The sequence below is a fragment of the Schistocerca americana genome, chromosome 5, assembly GCF_021461395.2.
Source record: "Schistocerca americana isolate TAMUIC-IGC-003095 chromosome 5, iqSchAmer2.1, whole genome shotgun sequence".
Classification (NCBI taxonomy): domain Eukaryota; kingdom Metazoa; phylum Arthropoda; class Insecta; order Orthoptera; family Acrididae; genus Schistocerca; species Schistocerca americana.
Genome location: NC_060123.1, coordinates 317,610,046 through 317,636,949, shown reverse-complemented (window position 1 = coordinate 317,636,949; position 26,904 = coordinate 317,610,046).

Below are 26,904 nucleotides of genomic sequence, written 5' to 3'. Positions count from 1 at the left end.
CATCAGGCATTAGATTAAGAAATAGATGAGGTATGACGTTGTGTTCTCCACAGACTGTGATACTTGTTTCCGTTGCGCTAGGTTAAAGAAATTTGTTTTCTTTTTTTCAGGACAGAAATGTCCGCCCCCATAGCTAAGTGGTCAGCGTGACGGACTGCCGTCCTAAGGGCCCGGGTTGGCTGAGTTGGAGGTTTTCTCCGCCCAGGGACTGGGTGTTGTGTTGTCTTCATCATCATTTCATCCCCATCCGGCGCGCAGGTCGCCCAATGTGGCGTCGAATGTAATGAGACCTGCACCAAGGCGGCCGAACCTGCCCAGCGAGGGGCCTCCTGGCCACTGACGCCAAACGCTCGTTTCCATTTCCAGTACAGAAATTCCTCCTAGCTGAATTAACCACAGTGTGACCACTGCACTTATTGGGTACGACACCATCATCAGTTTTAGAGAAACAACAGTAATCAGTGACTAAGGGAATTATTGGCACATATTTTACTATTTTCAGTCATAAAAACTGATTAAGATCATAAGTTCATCAGACCACTTCATGCTACCAAATTTAAAACAGCAACCGATACCCGAAACTTCTTTCCAAATTATGCTAATGCTCTGTCAAATTCGAATCGATTTCTTGGATTGTGCCAGCTTCACCCATGTATCTGGGGAACTGCCTCAACTACAAATATATCTGCGGACTCGACCAGGAGATAATTAGTTCTCATTGGAGTTTAAATAAACAAGGTAAACGAACACTTAGTCATATTGCGACTCCGCAGAGTACAGACATCACAGCACTAGCGCGTGACACAACAGCAGAATGTCATCAATTCAACATATTCCTGTTCTCTGGTGCTCTCAATATACAGATTGGCCTCGATATCGTCGGTGGATGATATACGAGTATTTATATTGTTTGGTGCGGCATCCAACTGCTGGCCATGGAGAAGCGTGAAGTGTGTAAATGTAATAGCTGTCAACTACAGAACTGAGTCACAACCCTGTGAGAAATACGAGATATTTCCAAATTTGTCTCTCACATACTACATGACTTGTCATTCTTCGCTATATCGGGTGATTAATAGGTACCTCATTCGTCTCCCGAACACATTGCTTACAAAATGCATGTACACGCTATACTGCAGTATTTCGGAAATGCACCGGAGCTGTAAAGGATTGCACTGAAACGGACCGTTGAGCTTATACAAAGAACGACATATCGACTACTCACAAGGATTGTTCTACAAAATTGTCAGTACGCTGTATGTACAGAAAAATAGAGGAGTATCGCGCAGGTCCCTATTCAGACTACAGCTCTCGTAGGGATCCCGAAGATAACTTTATACACTGCTGCCCATCAAACTTGAAATTCCAGGAAAGAAGGAATAAAATTAACATTTACTAATTGTCTGGATACAGTACAGTAGAAAGAGTACGTGATTAAATTTGTATGTTATTTGGGAAACACATAGAGTGAAATCTAGTACACAGAACTAACACCTTTAGCAAGGATAGCAGCTATAACACGGCACGGCATAGAATTGAACTGAGTTAGGATGACAGATGAGGGTACACCATTCAGTATTGCTTCAGCTGTCTTGGGAACGATTCAAAGCATCAGTGTGTCAACTCAGTCAACGACAGAATCCGCGCCTTAGGCCACAGATTTCACGACGGGGGGGGGGGGGGGGGGGGGGGGAGGAAGATATTATCTACTGCGACAAGAAGATGAAGCAGACTCCACAATGCACGTGGTCAGCAGATGCAGACGCTCTATCATTCGTCTGTGTCCGCATTACGATTACGCCGACGTTCTCCTCAATGATGTATGCGCCCTTGATGAATCTTCATGATGAACTACAAACAAACCAAAACCCGTTGAACGAGAACGAGAGTGCGTTGTCAAGTAGAGACAGCAGAATGGGTCGGTCAAGAGAGCTGAGTGACTTCTGATATGGCTTAGGGATTGGATATCACCTGATCAACAGATTCATTGGGGACATTTCAACACTTCTAAATCTTCCCAAGTCGACTGTTGGTAATGCGACTGTCAAGTGGAAACGTCAAGGAACAACCACACCTAAACCAAGACCAGGCAGACCACATCTACTGACGGACAGTGACCGGCGAGCGAACATTGCAGAGGGTGGTTGTAAAAAATCTCAAGAAATCAGCGGAAGGAAGTGCACTCGAGAAGTCCAGTTACGTCAATGATTCTGCGTAGGGAGATAAAAGATTTGGGTACAACGCTGGAGCAGCTCCTCATAAGCCATGCATACTATAGTCAACGGTTGAGGTGGTGGAAAGAGCGACATCACAGACCAGTGGCTGTGGTGTGTTTTTGGCGGTTAAGCTGTGGCACCCTTATTGCACCCAAAAAATAACGCCAAATGCGGAAATATATTAATAAGTTTTACAGCGTTGTATAATGCATACAGAGGGGCGACAGACTGGAGACGATGTTTGTATCAGAATGACAATGAACGCTGTCATAAACCATGATATCTGAAGAAATGGTTTCTGGACAATAATCTCACTGAAATGGACTGACCTGCTCAGAATCACTATCTGAACCCAGTGGGACAGCTTTGGGAATTATTAGAACGGCGACTACACTCCACAACCCAGCGTCCAACGTCACTACCTTGTCTAATTTCGGCCCTTGTCGATAAATGGCCTGCCATTCCTCCACAGACAGTCGGACATGTCATTAACGTATCCCCAGCAGAATTCAAGCCACCGTGAAGGCGAAGGGCGGACACATCTCATACTGATGGCTACTAATTGGTGCCCAGATTATTTTCATTAAATAGTGTAGAATTTGCACTGTCGTGCGGGATTGTACAGCCACCTCATATAGTTTACGTCATTAAATAGACTCGTCTGCAGCTAGGAAAGTATCCATACAGCCAGTGTAATGTCGTCTGGGTTACCACGGACTGTCAGCACCATGACCTACAGCATGGTTATAATTAAAGTACAGCTACTCCCAAAGGTCCATTGTGGGCCATAATTATGGCAGCTAAACCTGGTAATATTCTAATGCTTTAATGGAGAACCGAATGACGCTGTGGAAACAAAAAATAGTTCCAATTTTGGCCACCAGGTGCAAATCTAGCGCTGTCAATGCAAGAAAGACGTATAGAAATGTTTTCACATGTAATGGGTTACGAATAGGACGTGGGCAGAAAAGATCAAATAAGTGAGAAAGACGTAATGTTGATTTTATTATTAACCGTCGCTTACACAATTTGTTCAGTTTTTGCACCGGAGACGTCAGCGAGAACTTGCATCCATATAAATACGTGATCAAAAGTTGCTTGCAGCAACTACAGTGGAATCTGATCAACATGTTCCTGTGTATTGGTCTTTACATTAGGTAGAGATCGAAAGCGCATTGGTAAACGCGTCCTTTTACACATCCCCGGCGCCAAAAGTCACGTGGATTCATATCACGTGATGTTGCACGCCATACATCTGGAAAATCTCTGGCGATAATATATTCGTGGAAGGTTGCATTAAGCGAGCGACATGAGGTGTTGCCCCATCTTGCATGAAAACAGTGGTTTCCACACAGTTGCGCTCTCCCTTAGCAGGAATCATATTCTGTACAAAGAGGTCTCGACACCGTGTAGATGTCACGCTGCACCTGACATGCCTCTTTAAGAAGACATTTGCTGACTACGTCCCGTTCCTAATCCATTACACTGAGAGAGTGCAGGGCACTCTCACTTCTGATTTGGTGTTATGCCGCTTCATGTTCTTACGGAATATGATCTTTACTGCAATTTTGACTTCATACATCATGATGAAAGGTGGGCAATAGTTAATGCTCTTGCTCGCATGCCCTAGGGAAGGAATAATGGTAAGATTTACCTGCGTTCAAAGGAATAGGGTGCCAATTTAAACGACTGCAGTAAAAGTGCACGGCGACGGTGGGCCGAGGGAAGCGCGTTTTTTCTGTGGAACCTGGGTGGAAACATTTCCAGACGGCCAAGTTCCACGGTCTCATTGTGCAGGCACGTTGGTTGGTGCCAGTCAAGAGGCAGCTGCGTCCAGATAAACTGACTAGCGCCGAGAACTCGCCGCTGCAATCGCCAGCGCACTGTAGACCGGAAATAAAGCAGAGGATAGGCCCTTGTTAGGCAGGAAGCCGACAAAACAGCTGTGAGTGTTCTTCGAATTTCCGTCGGCACCCAGACATTCAGACTCTGTTACAAAACATATTTGTGAAAGCATGAAGCTTTTAGCGAATTTATGGCTGTTCTTTGGAAACTTTGAAATGGCTGCTACAGGTTTTTATGGAGGGCCAGCCGGCCGTTGTGGCCAAGCGGTTCAAGGTGCTTCAGTCCAGAACCGTGCTGCTGCTATGGTCATAGGTTCGAATCCTGCCTCAGGCATGATGTGTGTGATGTCCTTAGGTTGGTTAGGTTTAAGTGGTTCTAAGTCTAGGGGACTGATCACCTCAGTTGTTAAATCCCGTATTGCTTAGAGCCATTTGAATCATTTGGAGGGATGTGGTTACATTGTGGTCATGCTGTTAGCAAAAGACATGGCCTAAACGCTCGGGAAATAGGCTGCAAAGCTGAATCTTTTTTCCTTTTTTCCCAATCAACTTTAAAGTCTCTCATTGGACAAATCGGTGTATGCAGAGCAAAGGTCGCTCTCCCAGCTTCGAATGCCGCGCTCCAGCTCGTCATTCGCTTGTGCTAAAGTGCGGAAATTCTAAGATGTAAATGTGCTTTGCTACCGAGCTGAGGAGGAAAGCAGACAGAAAGAAAAGATCACTCTTGTACTAGCGCTTCGCTAGTAAAGAACCTGCAGGTCTCTACCTAAATGGGGAGACTTGTGTCCCTTGCTGGTGTGCCACTTAGAGCCTCAGCCAGTCACCCTCGGAACTGCTTCTAGCATCACGCACACAACGAGTGATGCGTGGGTGTATTTATTGTCTTGAGTCGGCCGTCTAAACATTTGACATATTCCGTCACGCATAGTCATGGCATGGAGTCAAATTGGTTTGGCAGACCAGCAAACGGGTCCACCTGCACACTCGAATCCACCGGGGTTTGAGAGGCTCATAGGAAAGTAGCTGCATAGTGAATTAACTGAACGAGAGCCCGCATACTTGCATCTTTCAGGCACGCGCCATTAATAATAGATTGCGGCCATCCATGACTTCAGTCACTGAACGCATCATGGTGTCCCGCCCTGACCAGCAGGAGGGTAGGGTATTCACTGCTATGGTGTAGGTCTCCAATATATGTTTCTCGGTACCCTGTTTTTCGAACTGTATTTTTCTTTTTTGGAATGGTAGAATATAGATGCTTGATGGTAGCGTAGTTTTTGTGCCATAACCCGGATTCACGTGATGAAGTCAGAGAAAGCGACTAGTGTTCCTGTTAGTGGTGTGTGTCGATCCCCGACTGATCACTTTGTCCACCGTAGACCCCATGTTAGTGAAAGCGTTTGTCAAATAAAAGTGTTTGTGTGACGTTTCTGTAGTCATTTTCGTTGTCTTGTGATATTAAGGATGAATATATCTACTGTCATTCAGACCAAAACTTTTCCCTGAGTTCTGATTAACAGTACCTTCCCATTTTATTATTTAAGTCTAGATTTGAAACGTGAGTAGAAGGTTTTCAACATATGGAAACTGTTCTACACATTGCCACCTGGTGGCCAAAATTGGAACTAACTTTTTCCATCAAAACGCTTTAGCATATCTACCAAGCTTCGCTGCCATACGATAATTACAGTCCATAGTCGACCTCTGTGAGTAGCTGCACTTTATTTACAACCACCAGGTAGGTTCCTTTGATGTGGCAGCAAGTCTTGGTTCAAATGGCTCTGAGGACTATGGGACTTAACATCTGAGGTCATCAGTCCCCTAGAACTTAGAACTACTTAAACCTAACTAACCTAAGGACATCACACACATCCATGCCCGAGGCAGGATTCGAACCTGCGACCGTAGCGGTCGCGCAGTTCCAGACTGTAGTGCCTAGAACCGTGACAGCAAGTCTGTGGTGCGCCCAACGAAAACACTGGACACGGGAGTGGAGCCACTTGGTGTTTTCAGACGACCACCTTTTCTCTCTACAGCACCAACACGAACATACCCATGTGTGGAGGCTCCGAGGAGAATGAACGTTACCAGACTGCATTCGTTACCGTCATTTTGACCTATTATCTGTCATGATAGTACAGGGTGGGTGCCTTTGGGTACACAATACCTCTCACTGAGATAGCTGGTAAATTGGAAAGCACGCGTTGCGTTAATGTTATAAGACCACTGGCTGTGACCTATATTCGAAGTCTCCGTGACTTTATCTTTCAACAAGACATCCAAGATCGCATGTATCCTACGCTTTCGTTACCTACCTACCAAGATACTGAGGTTGTCCGACTGTTGCATGGGCAGCAGATTCTCCGATCTCTTCCACCAATCGAAAACATCACAGGTAGCCGAGAGACTGGTGCGCTGCTGCTCAGCATCCACTGTAACTGATCAAGTTTGCCCTTTATACATAGTCTAGATCAGGGGTGCTCAATCTCCTTAGGCTTAATATCTACTTCATGCAGTTTAGGCAACTGAGAGATCTTGAAAGATGGCTACACTGAGTCACAGCGCCCGAGATTGCGCGAAAGAGTGTTATTCAGCCGCCTCCACTGGCAGTAGTAGTTCAGAAGTTGCCGTGGGCAATAGTTCTGAGATTGCCGTGAGCAGTGCTTGTTGAGAGGATGTCGATAGCAGTACTAGTTGAGGGTATGTCGTGTGCTTTTGTTCTGTTGGACGAGACAGCAGATGCTGTTTCATTGGGGATGTTGCAATGATCACAGTGTATTTTTCGTCAATATATACGAAGGTACCAAAAAATTTTTTATTTCAAATTTCCTAAATAACGATGCCTCTTGTCACAGGTTCAGTCAACAAAGCATCTGGCTTGTGTTCATGTATTAGACGGTAATTCGGGTTTCTATGTGCAATTATAGTATACCTGGTTTTTTAATTACTTAATTGTAAATGCTGTTTAAAATATCTTGTCGTATTGAGGAAGAACCGTGCCAGATGTGTACTTTGAATCACACTTCCACACACAGAACAGTTACACTTGTGCTTTGTTGTTTCGTAGCTTTTATAGTTGCTGGGGACTTAATTAATCAATTGTGTTAACGGAAATTTCCTTTCATTCTTTATTGTTATTCTATGCAGTCACATTGTGTAATAATACTACTGTCCACAGCTCGTGGTCGTGCGGGAGCGTTCTCGCTTTCCGCGCCCGGGTTCCCGGGTTCGATTCCCGGCGGGGTCGGGGATTTTCTCTGTCTCGTGATGACTGCGTGTTGTGTGATATCCTTAGGTTACTTAGATTTAAGTGGTTCTAAGTTCTAGGGGACTGATGACCACAGCTGTTAAGTCCCATAGTGCTCAGAGCCATTTTTTGAACTAATACCACTCAGGGCCAACCGCTTACGAGACTTCGTAATCGGACAAACAGCGACTAAAATTAAAATTATTTGCATTTTATTTAATTAAGCCCCCATGCACGTGGCGACCGCTGCTTCGGATCGTCCCTTGGAATTCTTTTGATAGTAAAAATAGCAGACAGTAGTATTGTTGTAGTAATTTGTAGTTTAGTAATTGTAGTCTATATTGCATGTGTAGATTTGGTAATGAACATTTGTAGCTGTCTTGTCTTTCTTCTAATGGTATTTTTGCAGAATTTAATTTTTGATGTCTTGTATACGGGTTTGACAGTTTTGTGCAATTATGAAGATTTCAGTTGTTCGTTAATCGTCTTTGTCGGGAAGCATTTCGTGTGGATGGTATTGTTGGTGATAAAGTGTTATATAGTGTGTAATTTTCGTATAGTGACGAGTTTTGTATGTTTTGTAAATGATTACGCGATCGATGAAAAAGGCAAAAATGATGGATAGTCAGAATGACGAAATTGTTGACATGGCGAACTCGCGAACACGGGAGAACTGTATGATGAATAATGAAGTTGAAAACAATTTAATAAGTCGGGGAAATAGTCCGGAACCAGTTCAAAATTTTTCACAATCAAAAAATTGTCAGAATACGAGGTTAACGACAGAAGTTTCTGGAATAGTATCGAACACAGATAGCTTTACAGCTTTGACGAAAGAAGTTGGTTTTGCGGGAAATGTTAGGGATGAAAAGAATTTCGAACCAGTGAATATGGAGCAGTTGATGAGTGCAATATTAAATTTGGGATCTGAATTAAAAACAGTGGGATCACAAATAGGAACAATTAAAACTGATATGGGAACAATGGAAACACAGTTAAGATCTGAATTGAAAACAGTGGGATCACAGTTACGATCTGAATTAAAAACAGAGATGGGAACTTTGGCAACACGGTTAGAAACTGATATGGGAACAATGGAAGCACGGTTAGGCTCACTGGGATCACAGTTAGGATCTGAATTAAAAACAGTGGCAACACGGTTAGAAACTGATGTGGGAACAATGGAAACACGGTAAGACTCACGAGTAGGGACATGTTTCAAAAAGATGAAAGATGAATTAAAGAAATAAATTAGAGAAGAAGCACAACCGATTTTGAATGCTCACAATAATAGATTAATTTCAATAGAAATAAGACAAAAGGAACAGGATAGAGAACAGGAAGAAAGAGATCGTGTGATAGTACAAAAATTTTCAGAGTTAAATTTACAACGTGCACACGATAAGGAAAAAATATTTGAAAGAATCGAGGAATCCGTACCAAATGACAGAATAAGTAACCTAACATAACAATACGAACAGTTACCTACTAATTGTGTTAATACTGCAACCCGAGTCGCGACACTTACGGAAGACGTAAATAAACAGAAAGAACAAATAGGTGACTTATCGGAAAGAGTTGAGGAGATTTCAGATAAATTGACAAGTCTTAGTTTAAATGGGGACAGAGATTCAGATGATACAGCTCCATTGCCATTTGCAGAAACCGAAGAGTACCAGAACATAAATAAACATGTTGAAAATCAGGGAAAATTTAATGAACGCGTTAAAAGGGAATTTGAGGCGTTACGAAAGCAAGTCAAACAAATTGAAAGCAAAATCGTAGGAAAAGACAGCAGAAGAAATTTAGAATCACAGATAGCAGAGGGCTTTGAAGAAAATAATTTATTTCATTTACGAGAAGCAACAAGAGAGCGCCAGGGGCTCGAACTTGACAATAATCGACATTTGGACTGGGACAGACGCGGTAGGTCTTTGTCGCCACGAGGCGAAAACTTTGGCTATAAACACTTTTTAACTGTTCGGAAATTTAAGATCTTTCGCAGTTCTAAGAATGACATACATCCATGTTCATGGTTAGATCAATTTATGTACGCACTTCCACCAAACTGGCCACTAAGTCACAAACGGGAATTTGTGTGTGGATATTTAGAAAACGAACCGGCGACGCGGATGCGCGCACTTATTAGAGATTGTAATAATTTAAATGATTTTTATCATGCATTTCTATCGGCATATTGGTCCGAAAACACGCAAGACAGAGTCAAACATAGTGTTATTATGCAGCGTAATTTTAAACAGTCTGAGTTCCGCACGCCAGCAGAATACTTTGAAGACATGATTCGAAAGAATCAGTTCCTTTCCAACACTTATAGCCCGACTGAATTAATTCGCATTTGTTTATCTAAGCTGCCACAGTCGATAAGACAAATTGCTTTAGCCGGAAGATGTAAAGCCGACATTGAGACTTTTAAGACTTTGCTACAAGAACTTGAGTATGACAACGACGACGGGACTTCTTGTAATTTTTTCAGTAACAGTAATCACAATAGATTTTCAGAGAAAAGGGATAGTGATCGGAACGGACATTATATCGGTAATTTTGAAAATGACAGACGAAACAGACAGGACAATAGATACCGGCCTTATGACAGTAACAGACGTTCTAACAGAAATTACACACACAATTATAATAACGGAAACTCCTACCGGAATGATCAACCATACGGAAACGGTAATCGGTATCATCAAGACCGAAATTATTCATACAATAATAGGAATTCTTACTACAGGAATAACCAGGGTAGTAGATATAACAATAATTTCAGAAGTGACAGTCGAAATTACACAAGAAGTAGTCATGCAGATAGACAGGAAAACAGAAATTTTAATAACAGACACAACCAAGAATTTACATGTAACAGACAGGAGGGACCTAATTGGCATCCTCCACGTGACAGAAATTCAGACAGACAAGTGCAAATCGTAGAAACTGATCCGCGAAATGACCCAAATAATGAAAGACGTGACGCAAACAATCGACAATGACTTGTAGCTTCGGCTTCTGGCAGCAATATAGACGGTTCAGAAAGTAATGACAGTACGACTTTACACAACGTACGCCTGGAAGACATGAGAGATATTTTGCTAGACGAAAAGGAAAATAATGTAAACGCATTTTTGCATCCTGTTATTGAAGTATGTGTGGGTAAGAATGAGTTCACTGCGGTTTTAGATTCTGGGAGCCCATTGAATGTTATTAGTGAATCAGTTTTTCGTATATGTGTAAGAACTATTGCTTGTCCTGTGCTACCTGTTTCTAAAACTACAATTCGAGGAGCTATTTCTGGAAAAAGTGTGGAAGTCAAACAACAGACCAACTTAAATTTCATTTGTCAAGGATATGAATTTTCTGCTAATTTTATTATTGTTCCATTACTCAGTACACAAATTATATTAGGTATGGAGTTTCTTAACACACATAAGGCAATTTTAAACTTTAAAGAAGGAAGTGCGAACTTGACTGTTGCCGGAATGCCGAGATGTTTGAAATTTTTTGAGTGTGTAACGAAATCTGAATCAGACACAAAATGTTAAAGGTTTCTTATTTCTGATGTTTTCGCTGAGCATTATGACGGCAATGTGTTCATTCATGACAACGACAACAGATACAGAGACGGGATGGATGATATAATTAATAGCGAAGAATTAATTAATGAAAAGGTTAATAAAGCTGAAGTGCCAGATGACGTTGCAAGAGAAGAACTGCACCAAATTTTGACTTCACATGCTACAGTATTTAGTCATCACACAGGAACTATACAAGGCTTACAATATTTATTTAAAGTAAAAGAACACACCCCGTTTCGAGGAAAAACGTACGCTATTCCTTTGGCTTATAGAGAAAAGGTTAAGAGTGAACTTCTATGCATGTTAGATCAAGGCATTATTGAGCCAGCAGTCAGTCCATATACCAGCCCATTACACGTCGTTCTTAAAAAGAATGGGTCAATTCGTTTGGTTCTGGATTCCAGACAGATAAATAATATCATCATTCCTGAAACTGACCGTCCACAAAATTTAGATGAACTTCTTCAACATTTCCATGCAATTAAAGTTTTATCCACGATTGATATGCGCGCTAGTTTTTGGCAAGTAGAACCCCACCCTGATTGTAGACAATACACTGCCTTTTTAGCCTTTGGTAACTGTTACCAATTTCGGAAATTACCGTTTGGACTTACTATATCTTCTGCAGCATTCATTCGTAGTTTAAACGAAATTTTATCTGTTTATCTTCGTGACAATATTACTTCATATGTTGACGATATTCTTATTGCTAAACGTTCTTGGAGTGAGCATAACAAAATTTTGGATTCATTATTACGTATTTTTGCAAGAGTTGGCATTACAGTGAACTTGGAAAAATCTGAATTTCGTCGTTCTCAGGTGAAATTGCTTGGTCATATTATTTCTACAGAAGGTATTCTTCCTGATCTAGAGAAACTAGACGCTATTCGTAATTATGCTGTTCCTACTACGAAACGTGATGTTCGTAGTTTCCTTGGTGTCTGTAAGTTTCTTAGACGCTTTGTTAGATTGGACAATTTGGCCACACCTCGTTTATGTGAACTATCTGGAAAGAATTCTAATTGGTGTTGGGATGAGGAAGCTCAATCAGAATTTCAACAACTTCGTGATGCTTTAGTAGCTGCTCCACTTCTTTCACATCCGGATTTATCTAAAAAATTTTGTTTGGCAACGGACTCATCATACAAAGGCCTAGGTGCACATTTATTTCACGAGATAGAAGAAAACAGCGTTGTAGTGCAGAAAACTATTGCATTTGGAAGTCGTGTTCTCTCTAAATCAGAAAAGAATTATTCGATTACGGAACTTGAAGCTTTGGCTGTTGTATGGGCTTTCACAAAATTTCGCATATTTTTGTATGGCAGACATACTAAGGTTTACACCGATCATCGAGCTCTGGAATTTCTTATGCCAACAAAATTAACACACGGAAGATTGTCACAATGGACGCTGTATCTACTGGAATTTGATTTTAGTATTGTTTACATACAGGGTTCTTCAAATATTATTGCTGATGCTTTATCACGTGCACCTATGGGTTTGAAACAAAGTGCTGAGGAGGACTGTAAAAAATAACAGTTATTGTTTGGTGTATATTCAAGGTGTTGCGTTTGAAAATTTTATATCGTCTTCGCTCCAGGACATCGCTAAGGAGCAAAACAAGGATCCAATCTGGAAGGACATTAAGGAGAAGTGGAGGAGAAAGGAAAGCGTAGCAATTAGACAGTATTATTTAGTTCACAATGATATTCTTTTTAAACGAAAATCGGTTGACAACTCTGTTTGGATAGTTTTCATTCCTGATGAGTGGGTTAATAAATTGATTTGGTATACACATTTCAGTTATGCACACTTTGGTCCCGGAAAATGCTTTCATAAATTACGAGAAAATTGCAACTTCAGTAATATGGAAAAACGTATTCGATCTGTTCTTGCCAAATGCAAATTATGTCAAAAGGCTAAGCCGCCTACTATTTCTCACAGAGCACCGTTGTTTCCTGTCATTCCAGCGAAATTAAAGGAGATGGCTGCAGTCGATTTGTTCGGTCCAGTGGTTCGTTCTACTAATGGTTTTGCGTACATTTTGGTAGCAGTGGAATTGACATCAAAATATGTGTGTTTTACACCTTTACGCAAAGCAACAGCTCGTTCAGTATCTAATGCTTTCATCAAACATTTTCTTAAAGAAGTGGGTCATGTTGATACGGTTATATCAGATAATGGATCACAGTTTCGCTCTAAAATTTGGCTTCATACTCTACGGCGTCGTAAGATTAAACCAATTTTCATTTCACTTTTTCACCCTCAATCTAACGCTTCAGAGAGATGGATGAAGGAAATCAATAAATTGAGTCGACTTTATTGTCATCAGAATCACAGAACGTGGATCAGTATCTTCATATTTTTCAAAACATTCTGAATGAACTCCCTAATGATTCAACTTCTTTACTGCCTATGTTGATATTAAAAAATAAAGCACCGACAAATCGCATTTCTGAAATCGTTCCTTTTCCGCCTTCACGAAAACTGCGGCATTCTGAAGTTGTCAACTTGGCTCTACAAAATATTGCATCTGCGGCTGCTAGAACAGAGAAATCAGCTAAACGTCCTCGTCGTTTAAAAACCTTGTCAATTGGTCAAAAGGTGTTAATTAAGTCTCACCGTTTGTCTCACAAAGGAAAAGGCTTGAGTCGCAATTTTTTTTCTGCTTTATAACGGTCCATATAGAGTTAGCAAAATTATTCATGATAACACTGTCGAAGTAGAAACTCTTAAATCTCGGCGCTCTAAGGGAATACATCATATATCGAACGTTAAAATTTTTGTGGAATGACATACTTTTGAGAAACTAACAGTTATACGTAAACATGCAGAGAATACAAGGATACCGCGCCGTGTTCCGGCGGCGGCACATACTCAAACCAACAGTCAAGTCTGCGCGAAGCACAAGGCAGTCGTTGACCGCAAACAATTACTTCCTACGTCACGCGTACCTACAGCTGATCGAGCGCTCAGTGCGAATGCACTGACAGCTGTAAACAAATACACAGTCTAATTTCTCTGATTAAATTTTAAAAAAATGGTTCAAATGGCTCTGAGCACTATGGGACTTAACATCTATGGTCATTAGTCCCCTAAAACTTAGAACTACTTAAACCTAACTAACCTAAGGACATCACGCAACACCCAGTCATCACAAGGCAGAGAAAGTCCCTGACCCCGATTAAATTCAGTATAAAGCTATAGTGACGATAAATTATGTTATTAACGTTCAGTATTTTTCAGGATACGGTTGTATAAAATACTTAAGAACTTCAGGCAAATTCTGTGTGTGTCCGACGTTAAGATGACTTGCTATCGAGAAAATTTCAGGAAGAATGTAATTTCGAAGATGAAAGTAATAAGCTAAAAAGGTAACTATTAACTGAGTTTATTTTTCAGGTAACATATTTCCACTTAGGTACGTACTTTAGACGTAATTTGCTGCTCGCGATTACGTGATTTATACTTTGTGTTTACTGATTTTGACAATGATTGGTTAATGAACAGGGTTGTTACTTATGTATATTATGCATCGCTTGGCTGCACTGCTTTTTCACTGATGTCACTTTTTTTTATTATGTGCTTGCTGTGCTTATTTATTTAAATTATAATTGTCACCTGATTAGTTGTGTTGATATGGTTATGTATGCAAGTTATACTTTGTGATTTATCTGCTTGCGCCTTCATGTTTACTTATTAAGATTACATATGAACATTTATTTGCTTATGCTGATATGATGCTAATGACCTGTTTAATATGTAGGATATATATTTGCTGCTTTGCGTATGAATTGCACATTTATACATTTCTGTTTTGTTGTCATAACTACTCTTTAATTTGGTATATAGAAATGCTGATATACAGTGTACGAACATGGAGTTAAGGTCACACTATGGTATTAATTATAGATTGTTCGCTTGGCAGAGCCTCGTTGTAGGGATTATGCTACATCCATTTGTTGACATTCTGTTCTCTACTGGTATATTTACTTGCTATTACATGTTTTGCTTACGCTCAGTGCTTTATATTTTAAGATAAGAAAATGAACTGCCATGAGCTGGAGGTTTTATGGAAGCTGTATAAATTTATGCTAATAGAAAGGAAGCTACCGACATGAAATACCAACACTAGGTTTAGACCATTGACAGTTATTACACTGCATTCTTCGTGAGCAATTGAAATAGCAAGTGACACTTGACACAAGAAATACTCCACATGTTTGCTTCTGATTTGCCATGATTTTTGAAGTGGTGTACACACTGTGAAATATTACGATCATTCACACTCCGTACTCATACTTACTTACTGAAAGTTATTCAAACTAAAGGCTGTTAGAGGTCATGTATGCATTTCTTTTATTTAATGATGGACAAGGTAACCAAAATGTATTTTATAATTCATAATTAGTAGAAGAATTGGGTCAGATGGATTACACAGAGGTTGTGTGTGGACATTGTGTCTTCGGATTGTATGGGATGATGAATTGAAGTTTGCACTAGGATTTTATCTGTACTTGTTCTAGGAGACTAACTAGAGGAAAGAGTTATTATGGAAGTGAAATGATATTGGCGGGAAGGTTTATATGTATCGACGTATTGAAGAGGTATTATTGAGGTATTGAGATTGTGTGAAGTTGATGATTATTGGAGTTTTGGTGGACAAGAGGTAAGATAAATGATATTGATGATAAGTTTCATATGTATCGACGTAAGAGGTATTATTGAAGTATTAAGATTATGTGATGGTGATGATTATTGGAGTTTTGGTGGATAAGAGGTAAAATAAGTGAGGAGCATTTTTTTTGTTATTTATATGGAACAAGGAGGCTGAAGATGGCAGACTAGAACACTCAAGTGGAAGGAAGATTGTCTACACACACACTTCATTTAATCAATAAGCAGTAATTTTGGGGGGGGGGGGGGCGGGGAGAGGAAGTATTTGCACATGTTGGCACACTGACAGTTGTTGAGCAACCGTACATTTGATTTGGCTTGCCAAACATTGGTCTTGACATGATGACTATGACGTTGACTAACTATTATTGACTGTTATACACTGCTGCCACTACTGTTCGGTACACATGTTGAACATCAAATTTTTGACAGAATTGCATTTACACAGTTAACACTATTCAACTAGAAAGATGAGTGAGTGTGTTTTGTGTGTTTTCCTTTCCTAATCGCAAATAATTGCTACCAACCTACCTCCTAAATATTATTTTACTTGTTTGTTAAGGCTTGCACTGACACCTATAAATATTATAGGTTTACTGATACTTCTGTATTTGTAATAGTTAATATGACAATTATCTGATATCATTTGTGTGTTTATTATAATTTGTACGTTTAGTGTAAGAGCATTGATGACGATTTTGTAAAACCAATGGTGTGTGCATTCAAACTGTTGTTCGTGCTTACACGTATTAACATTTGTGGGTGCCACTTGGAAATGTTTAATTTGTGCTAATGAACTCTGATGAACTGTCTAATTAGTAATAGTGAATATTATGGACTGCTACCTGCACAACATTACTGGGTGCCACTGATGGAACTGCTTCTACTGAAATGGTGTCACTTGTTGGTGTCTGCACCTGTTCAACATTGCTGGGTGCCACTGATGGAAGTGCTTCTACTGAAATGATGTCACTTGTTGGTGTCTGCATCTGTTCAACATTGCTGGGTGTCACTAATGGAACTGCTTCTAATGAGATAATGTCACTTGTTGGTGTTTGCGCCTGCTCGCCATTTTTGGGTGCCACTGTTGGAGCTGTTTAAATACTGCTGATGAAATGTTATGAGACTGCTATTTGCACCTGTTGTCCATTGCTGGGTGCTACTGTTGGAACTGTCAACTACTCTGAGGAGTGCTACTTGTTTATTGAACTATTGAAAAGATTTTATCTGAATATTTCTATAAACTGATTTTTTGTATATTTACTGTTTATGAAATGTTATGAGACTCTTACCTACACCTATTTGTCATTGCTGGTGCCATTGATTGAATGATACTTGTGTAAACTATTATGTAAAATCACATATATGCAAGCATTTGTATTCCTTACTGTATTTTATATATTAGGTTATTGAAGGGTCAGTGCAAAGCCAAAATTTATTTAGTTATGTGGTATTTACTTATAAATATTATCCTTTATTTTTGTCTGTATTTTTTTTTACGAATTTGGTGGTATTTTCACCACCAATGCTGGCAAAAATACCATCAAATTCTAGCCCATGGAGGAGGGGCGTATGAAAGGTGGCTACACTGAGTCACAGCGCCGGAGATTGCGCCAAAGAGTATTATTCAGCCGCCTCCACTGGCAGTAGTAGTTCAGAAGTTGCCGTGGGCAGCAGTAGTTCTGAGGTTGCCATGAGCAGTGCTTGTTGAGAGGATGTCGATAGCAGTACTAGTTGAGGGTATGTCGTGTGCTTTTGTTCTGTCGGACGAGACAGCAGATGCTGTTTGATTGGAGATGTTGCAATGATCACAGTGTATTTTCCGTCAATGTATATGAAGGTAACAAAACATTTTTAATTTCAAATTTCCTAAATAACAATGCTTCTTGGTCACAGGTTCAGTCAACGAAGCATCTGGCTTGTGTTCATGTATTAGACTGTAATTCGGGTTTCTATGTGCAATTATAGTATTTCTGGTTTTTTAATTACTTCATTGTAAATGCTGTTTAAAATATCTTGTCGTATTGAGGAAGAACCGTGCCAGATGTGTACGTTGAATCACACTTCCACACAGAACAGTTACACTTGTGCTTTGTTGTTTCGTAGCTTTTATAGTTGCTGGAGACTTAATTAATCAATTGTGTTAACGGAAATTTCCTTTCATTCTTTATTGTTATTCTATGCAGTCAGATTGCGTACTAATACTACTCGGGGCCAACAAACAGCGACTAAAATTAAAATTATTTGCATTTTATTTAATTAAGCCCCCATGCAATTCATTGGCTTAAAAATTCATAAAGGTTTAAGCACAAAACAATACGATAGCCAAAATTAACCAATTTAATTACATAAAGGGTAATTTTCCCTCCATCAGAAGTTATAGGCCTACTACACAGTTTTCTAGATATTACGCATGTAAAAAAAAAATTGAAATATACACCATAATAAATGATGAAAAATTTTTAGTGAGATACTTGGCTTGCATATCATTTGTAGATTAGTTAGAATCTGGTGATTAATTTGTCAGAGGCAACCTTTACACAGCTTGAAAGATGAGGATGAAATGCAACAAAAGAGGTGGAGACGACGTTGTCAGATTTAGCGCGCACAAATACCATGCCGATAACTTATTGTCAACAAACTAGTGTTTCACAAAAACAACTCCTCTTTACAGATTTCTGACAAACATTTTGGAAGATTGACTCGTTAAGCCAATGGTGATCGATCGGTCGACTGATATCGGGGGATGAGCTGCCCTGCCTTGAATGATGCAGCATTTGCATTGGTACTGACACAACACAATCCTCCCCGCCTCCTTTTATAGTGGCGTGGTCGCCTCTCGTGGTACCTAATAATCAATTCCGCGTTTCATGGATATTCTTGTTTAGATAGTGTACTGCTGTTCTCCTCAACATTAGTCACATGGTGCCGTTGAGGACCTGCAAGGCATTATTTCCCTCTTGAACCGATCGATTCATTTTCGAATAAACTGATAACTGCAGACAGCAGTAACGCTGAGCGTTGAACTGTAATTCTGATAAACCTCGGTCCTACCGCTCTGAGTGTCGACACGTTCTGATACATATTTATCCTTCTTACAAAAGCATAACACGATCTTCTCACAAACTATAATCATTAAAACGCAATTTGTGAATGAGGAAGCTATTGCGTAATCTTTCTTAATGTACTAGTTCCGAGCAAAGTCTTCAGGAATGGGAAATACCCACCGTGTTTTAATAACTGTGTTAGAAAATTGCTCCGTAAACAAAGAGATCTTCATCACGGATTTAAGGAAAGTCAAAACCTAGCTTACAAACACAGGCTGCACGAGGCGAAAATGAGCGTAAGGAGAGAAATGACAGCAGTGTTCAATGACTCTGGAGGGAAATTTTGTCAACCGATCTTACTGAAAACCCTAAGAGGTTTTGGTCTTATGTAGCATCAGTAAGCGGTTCGAAATCATCTATCCTCTCGGAGATCATACTGAAACGAAACGGAAGACCGAAATACTGAATTCGGTCTTCCGAAATTGTTTCACCACAGACGATAGTAACACAGTCACTCCTTCCAGTCAGCGTACGAACGTCGAAATGTTAGATATTGAGATAACCGATCGCGGAATAGAAAAACAACTGTAATCGTTTAGTAGTGGAAAGGCGTCAGGACCAGATGAGATACCGATAAGATTCTACAAAGACTGTAAGAAAGAACTTGTGCTCCTTCTAGCAGCAGTTTATCGTAGAGCACAGGAGCAACAAAGGCTAACTAGCGGCTGGAAAAAAGCGCAGGTCATTCCCGTTTTCAAGAATGGCCTCAGGACAGATGCACACAATTATAGACCTATATCGTTGACGTCAATCTATTGTGGAATTATGGAACATGTTTTATGCTCAAGAATTATGACGTTCTTCGAGAGAGAAAATCTCCTCTATAAACATCAACTTGGATTCCGCAAACAGATATCTTGCGGGACTTGGCACGCTCTGTTCTTCCATGAGATCCATAGCGCTGTACACAAAGGCGTCTGACATCGGGCCATACTGCCATTTAGTGAAAAAAACACGAGCTTGTCGAGTAGAGAACCAGATTTGCGATTGGATTCAAGACTTCCTTGCAGACAGAACTCAACTTGTCTCTCGTAATCGACAGACGTAAAGGTAATTCCCGGAGTACTCCAAGGAAGTGTGGTAGGACCGTTACTGTTTACAATTGACATAAATGATCTGGTACAAAACGTCGGTTGCTCCTTAAAATTATTCGTAGATGACGCGGTTGTCTATAAGAAGATAGGAACGCCAGAAGACAGTATCGATTCACAGAATGACGTGCAGAGGATTGAAGAGCGGTGAAGGCCAAGGCAGTTGACCCTGAATGTAAATAAATGTAACAAGTTTCGCCTGCATGGGAAAACAAAGCCACTATTGTACAACCACACTATTGATGAGAAACCGCTGGAAGGAGTATCTAGCGTAAAATATCTAGAAGTAACTATCCAGAACGATATCAAACGGAATGACCACGTAAAACAAATAGTAGGAAAAGCAGACGCCAGTCGGAAATTCATAGGAAGAATATTAAGAAGAGGTAACTCATCGACGGAGGAATTGGCTTACATGGCGCTTGTTCGACCGATTCTTGAGTACTTTTTATCAATATGGATCTTTACCGGGTAGGACTGAGAGAAGAGATAGACAAATCCAACGAAGAGCGGCACGCTCAGTCACGGGATCGTTTAGTCGGCGCAAAAGCGTTACAGAGATGCTCAACAAACTTCAGTGGCATACGTGACAAGCGAGACATTGTGCATCACGAAGTGGTTTACTACTGAAATTTCGAGGGAATGCCTTGCAGGAAGAGTCAGACAGCATATCACGTCCTCTCCCATACATCTAGCGTAATGACCACGACGAGAAAATTCGAGAAATTAGAGCCAACACAGAGGTCTACCGACAATCATTCTTCTCACGCATCATTCCGACTGGAACACGGTAGGGAGGATCTGCTAGTGGTACCAGAAATACGCTCCGTGTCACACATTATCAGGTAGCTTGCGAAGTATGATGCGGATGTAGAAGTACAAAATGTAAATGAATTTACTCCTACCTACAATCGGCGGCTTCATTGAAATGCTAATCATTTTAATACCCAAGTATGCAGGACACTTAGGTCCTTTCTGAGCTTGTTTGTGCGGCGTCCCACCTTTTTGCAGCTTCTTCAGTTTTAATCTGCAGTTCATAACCAATAGATTGTGGTCAGAGTCCACATCTGCCCCTGGAAATGTCTTACTACTTAAAACATACTTCCTAAATCTCTGTCTTACCATTATATAATCTATTTGAAACCTTCCAGTGTCTCCAGGCCTCTTTCACGTATACAACCTTCTTTCATGATTCTTAAAGCAAGTGTGCTATGATTAAGTGCAAAATTCCACCAGGTGGCTTCCTCTTTCATTCCCTATCCCCACTCCATATTCACCTACTACTTTTCCTTCTCTTCCTTTTCCTACTATCTAATTCCAGGCCCCCATGACTATTAAATTTTCATCTCTCTTCACTATCTGAATAATTTCTTTTATCTCATCATACATTTCTTCAGTCTCTTCGTCATCTGCGGACTGAATGTATACTTGAATATCTGGAATATATACTTGTACTACAGTGGTAGGGGTGGGCTTCGTGTCTATTTTGGTTACAATAATACCTTCACTATGCTGTTCGTAGTAGCTTACCCGTGCTCCTATTTTTTTTTATTTATTACTAGACCTACTCCTGCATTACCCCTGTATTCACTTGACCAGGAGACTTGTTCCTCCTGCTACAAAACGTCACTAATTTCCACTATATCTAACTTTAATCTGTCCACTGGCCTTTTGAAATTTGCTAACCTACCTGCCCGATTAAGGGATCTGACATTCCATACACCGATCCGTAGAACGTCAGTTTTCTTTCTCCTGATAACGACGTCCTCCTGAGTAGTCCCCGCCCGGAGACACTAATTTGGGACTATTGTACCTCCGGTATATTTTACCCAAGAGTACGCCATCATCATTTAACCATACAGTAAAGCTGCTTGCTCTCGGGAAAAATTAAGACTGTAGTTTCCCTGTAATTTCAGCTGTTCACAGTACCAGCACAGCAGGGCCGTTTTGGTTTATGTTACAAGGCCAGATCAGTCAATCATCCAGATTGTTGTCCCTGCAACTATTGAAAAGGCTGCTTCCCCTCTTTAGGAACCACACGTTTGTCTGGCCTCTCAACAGATACCCCTCCGTTGTGGTTGCACCTACGGTACGGCTATTTGTATCGTTGAGGCGCGCTAGCCTCCCCTCTAACGGCAGGGTCCATGGTTCATGGTTCAGTCTCTGAACTGAAGACCACAACAACAACAACCAACCCCAGCGGTTTATTCTCATATTATGTTTAGTTTATCTGACTACAGTTGGCAACGTTATATAACAACAAATATTCACTTTTCATATTCCCAGAATGAGATTTTCACTCTGCAGCGGAGTGTGCGCTGATATGAAACTTCCTGGCAGATTAAAACTGTGTGCCGGACCGAGACTCGAACTCGGGACCTTTGCTTTATACTGGCAGAAGTAAAGCTGTGAGGACGGGGCGTGAGTCGTGCTTGGGTAGCTCAGTTGGTAGAGCACTTGCCCGCGGAAGGAAAAGGTCCCGAGTTCGAGTCTCGGTCCGGCACACAGTTTTAATCTGCCAGGAAGTTTCATATGAGCACACACTCCACTGCAGAGTGAAAATCTCATTCTGGAAACATCCCCCACGCTGTCGCTAAGCCACGTCTCCGCAATATCCTTTCTTTCACGAGGGCTAGTTCTGCAAGGTTCGCAGGAGAGCTTCTGTAAAGTTTGGAAGGTAGGAGACGAGATACTGTCAGAAGTAAAGCTGTGAGGACGGGGCGTGAGTCGTGCTTGGGTAGCTCAGTTAGAAGCTGAGTAGCATCACGGTGTAGTGGTTATGATGCTAAACTGAAGCATGCAGGGTCGTGATTTCAAAACACCTGGGCTGTAAAATTTTCGCCGGCACGGTAGCCCAGTCTGCCTTCGGCAGTGACACAGTGAGGACCGTGTTGCCCGCCGGCCGCGCTGTGGTGAGCGCGCCTGTTGGTTACGCCGGAGCAGCTTCGTGTGTGCGGTGTTGTGAGTCTAGAACGTGATGGCACACTCGTACAGAAAAACGACTTTGAAGTTCAGTTTTGCGAACGACTATACACGACCAAAGGCACACGAGATTGAACGTTCTTTAAGAGAAGAGGTAAAAACCGATCCACAGGAAATCGTAGGAATCCATTTATCGATCGTTTCAAGCGTCGTCTGTGTCAAGCTTGCTGACGAGGCTGCTTGCGAAAGACTTCTACAACGATCACCGAACGGGTATCGTTTCTGTCATGCCGACGGGAATGTTGGTGCGGTTACGGTCGATCACGCGGGAATGGGGATCCGCACTATACGAGTCTCCGAACTTCCGTTTGAGGTCCCGTCTGAACTTGTTACCGACGCCTCTCGAGCATACGGTACAGTTCTATCCCATGTGGCCGAAAAACGGTCGAGTTTTACCACATACCCCGTTTTAAATGGGGTGAGACAAATATGGATAGAACTGCGAAAGCACGTCCCTTCTTATTTGTACATAGGAGGTTGTCGAGCGATTATAATCTATGATGGGCAACCTTGCACTTGCTCGGGGAGCGGGAAAGAAGCTCACGTCCGCTCGGAATGCCTGCAGCGACGTTTAGTGCAAACCCCACGGGATGACGTTCAGGCGCCACAACAGATGACTGTCTTACCATTGACCTTTGTGGAAGCCCTGAGAGGCTACGTGAGGGAGATTTCCGATGGACACCAGCAGCTGCGCCCTATAGAGAACATGGACATCAACGGACTGGAACTCCGACCACCGGTTCCACCACAGCAGACAAGGGACACCACATAAGAGATGCAGCTGACGGCCACTCCAGGCTCATCCGTGGTGGCTGCCAGTGCTTCCACCGAGAGCGCGATAGGCCAGGCCCAAGACGGAGGATACGCAACCCAAACAGGCGACGCGGAAGCAAGGCAACGGAAACAGCGTTCGCCGAAGAGAAGCAAGAAGCGTCGACTGACTTCTGCTGACGATAGCTATAGTTCCGAGGGGACAGTGGACGACAACGACAGTATCGACCTGAGACCAGTGGACTCAACAGATACCGAGATGACGATGCAGGAATTGCACAGCGACGATAACTTGAACTCTCCTTCTGGTGACCGGAAGGCAGAAGTCCAGATGACAATTGTCCAACATCAGAGCGGTGACAACGTTGCCTCCCATCCTTCGGCCAGTTCCGGAAATATGCTGGGGGACAGGGCGCAAGAAATGGACCAACAGGAACAGAATGAAAATACGAACGCGACGATTGAGGATAGGCCTGGCCAGAGGCCGGGAGGGGTCGGGAAATGTTGAACAACTTAGTGTGGTGAAGAGCGCCGGGAGTGCAGATAGACGCTTAATGACACCCCCCCCCCCCCCTACAACTGATGAACACACGCCAGGCGTACCGCATTGCAACGATAAACATTAATGGCATTTGGACACCGCTTAAAATTCAAATGATGAAGGATATGTTACGCGCTGCGGACGTGGATATTGTACTCCTATAACAAGTGCGTTTCACATCGCCGCCAGAGTTCTACGGCTACGAGACCCATTATTCAGTGCACGATGAAAGTGGATGCGGTGTGGCGATCCTCACCAGGGAAGGAATAGGACTGGAGGACGTCATGTCTCTCCCTTCGGCACCTGGCATAGCGATCACTGTCGACGGCGTTCGTTTCATCAATTTATACGCACCATCTGTCTCCACAAAACGAAGAGAAAGGGCGACCTTTTACACCGAGGAGATAGCACCGTTGTTCACTGGACGCTATGATAACTATATAGTGGGCGGCGACTTTAATTGTGTCGTCGACAAAAAGGACCAAGTACCTCATTATGTGCCATGCATGGAACTGCGTGCTTTGATTACCGAAATGGCGCTTCTGGATACCTGGGAACTACAGCATGGCGACAGACCGGGTTATGCGTTTGTAACGGCACACTCGGCGAGTAGACTTGATAGAGTGTATGTGACACGAGCTCTACGGACGCCGATACTGGACGCCGAAACCTGGCCAGCGGCTTTTACGGATCATATGGCGTACGTCTGTACGATTTCACTAACGCGTCAGAAGAAATGGCGGAGTAAGGGTCACTGGAAAATGAATTGTGCACTTTTACGTGACGCTGCATGTCGCCGGTCGATAGAGGCGGTCTGGGAGACCTGCGTTCGCCGCCAACGAGCATACGCCTCGGTTCTCCAGTGGTGGATCAAATGCGCAAAACCAACGTTACGGAGAACGTTGATACGATACGGGCAGGAAAAATTGCAGTGGATCCGCACGACGGCTGATTTTTATTTTACAGCCCTGAGGGAGCTGATGACCCAACAACCATCGCCGGAAAGGCACACGGCCATGCGCAGGATAAAAGCCAAATTATTACAGCTGATGAGACTAAGAATGGAAGGTATAATGGTCCGGGCGAGATTGGCGGGCACAGTTGCTGCCGAAACCCCCTCCATGCACCACGTAGCACGTGAACGCCAACGACGACGCAGGACATTGATCAGGGAAATAATCTCTGAAACTGGCCAGCAAGTTGTGAACCAGCATGATATTACGCATGTGTTTACCTACTATTTCCGAAAGTTATATGGAGCTGTACAAGTGAACCACGAGACACTACATGATGTCATCTCGGAAATGCCAGATAGAGGACCACCACTGGATGCAGAGACTTTCATCGCAGCGATAACAGAGGACGAGCTGACAGATTCAATTGCCAGGGGGGCTCCGAACAAGTCCCCAGGACAGAAAGGCTTCCCAATTGAATTTTACCGCGCCTTTGCATACCTCATGGGGCGGACCTGGATTCAGATGTACAACGAACTCCTGTTACTGCAGACTGAGATACCTGCCGAATTCACGGAGGGTATCATCATCCCAATACCCAAACCACGCGGTGGCAGAAGGCCAGGAGATTATAGACCACTCACTCTCTTGAACTGCGACTATAAGATTTTCGCGCGCATCCTTGGGGCTCGCCTGCGGTCTTCAATTTCTGATAGACTCCTCATAGATCAAACTTGCCTCGGCGGCAAGAGTATCGTACATACGGCGCTCGGTGACTACCGAGACATCATCGCATTAGCAGCGGCATGCCGAGTGCGTGGGGCACTCGTCGCTATTGACTTCGATCATGCGTTCGACAGAGTGGATCATACCTTTTTGCATGCGGTGATGGGCAGATTTGGAATCCCACTGGCCTTCATTCTAGTGATCTTGCGACTGTTACGCGGCGTGCGATCAAAGGTCTCGGTGAATGGGTGGGGCACTGACTACATTGTTATTTCAAGATCATTTCGTCAAGGTTGCCTCCTTTCGATATTTTTGTATGCAATGGCTTTGGAACCCTGTCTATATGGTCTCCGAAGACGCATGGAGGGAGTGCCGTTGCCACAACTGACCTTTCATTGCCGCACTTATGCTGACGATGTGATGCTAGTGGCAAGGACAGGCGACGAAGTACGTACGGCGTTGGCATGGATACAGCGATACGGGATGGCGGCAGGAAGCGTGCTTAATCTACAGAAATCACGCTGCATGAGTGTCGGTCGAGGATTACAACCGGGGGGAGGAAGTCCCGCTCATGTTAGTTAAGACCATAAAATGTCTAGGTGTTACGTTCCACACGGATGTGCAGCGAACAGCAGCGGATAATTACCGACGCATATTGAACCTGATGCGGACAATGGTGCTGTTACAGAAATTAAGAGCGTTGGATATGATTCAGAGGGTGACCTATGTTAACGTATACCTAGCACCGAGACTCACTCACGTAGCGCATGACCTGCCTTTAACGCGCACAATGGCATCACGGATACAAGCAACTTTCGGAACCTACGTGAGTGTGGGACACCTGTTTAAGATCCAATACACAACGCTTACGCTACCACCTGGAGAGGGTGGACTTGGTCTAGTGAACGTATATGAAAAGGCACGGGCGTTATTCGTCAGTACGATTTTACGACAGTGGCGCGCTCAATTTCGCAATATCTCGGGTGCATTGGCCGATGTACTAGCGTCCACTTCAATGCTGCCCCCACTTAATGTGGGCCATATTTCACCGAAGATGTCACATTTCAAGCTTTTTTTTTTTTTTTTTTTTTTTTTTTTTTTGGAGGAGCTTAGCTATGTCAGAGATTCCTTCCCAACAGCACGACTACCGACGACGCGA